This window comes from Frankliniella occidentalis, unplaced genomic scaffold (genome assembly GCF_000697945.3).
Source record: "Frankliniella occidentalis isolate FOCC.00 unplaced genomic scaffold, Focc_3.1 Scaffold1, whole genome shotgun sequence".
Taxonomy (NCBI): domain Eukaryota; kingdom Metazoa; phylum Arthropoda; class Insecta; order Thysanoptera; family Thripidae; genus Frankliniella; species Frankliniella occidentalis.
Genome location: NW_026267131.1, coordinates 493732 through 495267, shown reverse-complemented (window position 1 = coordinate 495267; position 1536 = coordinate 493732). Strand labels below are relative to the sequence as shown.

Sequence of the window (1536 nt, the reverse complement as noted above, 5' to 3'; positions counted from 1 at the left end):
GAGAGTATATATCAAGGCTAAAGAAAGCAGGGTAATACATTCATGTTTTCAGAAGTTAAAAGGCGCACTGGTTTTATTAAGGGGTGCTTGTCCGGTCGGCGGGTGCGGGTACGTTCCGTGCCTCGGGCCCACCAACCAGCTGGCGCCTCTCCCAGGCCCCAGGCGAGCCCCACTGTCATAATTGATTCGTCAATTATTAGACTCTATCCACGGCAGACACGGCAGGTCGACAGCGGGGCCGCACGCAGTCCGACCGGCAGACGGCTGGCATAGAGACTCCGACCATTCACACCAGCCGTGTGTAGAACGGTGCAAGCCGGGCTGCTCCGTGAGGGGCACGCGAGCAGAGATCGGGTAAGGGGGGAAGGGCAGGGGTATTTGTGTGATTGAAATGCGAACGAACCCTTTCTTTCGGCATCATTCATGCGGAATAATACTCAGATTTTTTTTCCTACTTTGTACAGAGAATTTTGCAAGTTCTTAGTGAGGATATACTGACAAGGGAAGGTTTTCCGGTGATACACTCAGATTTCAATGGCGCTTCAAAGTCTTGTTGCTTTCATCCCTAGATTAAGTTTTGCATTGGTTTTAGCTGCCCGTAGGGAGTTTGAAGGTCGTTTTACGCAAATTTAATTGAAAATTCTCCAAACTTTGTAGCCTGATTATCAACTTTACATGCACGTATCTCAAGAACCGTTTGAGCTACAGCGCCCAGATTTTGAGGGAAATCATAATTTAGCACGTTCTTTACTTGTAGAAAATTTGAACGAAATCGATTAGGGTCGCAAAAACGGGTCCGGAGAGGGGGTTGCGACCCTAGGCTCCTTTTGGCGAACCCCATTGATTTGGTTCAAATATTTTTCATGGAAAGTACTAATTGAAGGATAATTACCTGCAAAATCTGGGCGCGGTAGCTGAAACGGTTTCGGAGATATGTGCATTCAAAGATGGCAAAAAAACGATGAATTTGGGAAATTTTTGATGAAATTCTTGTGAAATGACCCCCAAACTCTCTGCGGGCAGCTAAAACCAGTGCCAATCCTATTCTAGAGGTGCAAACAACTACTCTTTAAAGCGCCTTTGAAATCTGACTGTATCACCGGAAAACCTTCCCTTGTGAGAAAAAGAGATGAGTATTGCTTTTGGTGTTAAGGGTTTGAAGACTTTAGAAATGAATTAAGATTGCCAAAGACACTGAATACTACCAGATTGACCAGATTTATGTCACTTCTTTCGCGCTTTCCTGTCCAAGGGTATTACATTAAATTAATTCAAAATTTCTTTCCTGCAATGTGTGAGTAAGTAATTTTGCTTCTCATGGATTATTAGTAGCAAAGACATAATTTCTCTTTTTAAAACTACGCAGCAAATTAAGTTTGCTATGCCTGTAAACAATCTCCATCTAGTATGCCTTTACACATTTACTAGTATTTACTTTAGTAGTTTGTCCTCCATTCACAACAAAAATTTCGTTGTAAAGGCTGAGTGTAGTGGCCAGCGGAATCCGGTAAGGGAAATGGGGGGAAAGGGGTGGGG

General features: G+C 43.9%; 1 protein-coding gene across 1 annotated transcript in view; it reads right to left on the bottom strand.

Annotated features, from left to right (window-relative positions):
* Nucleotides 1–1536, bottom strand: part of LOC127751300 (uncharacterized) — a 174135-nt gene that overhangs the window by 62107 nt on the left and 110492 nt on the right. The gene's annotated exons all lie outside the window — the stretch shown is intronic.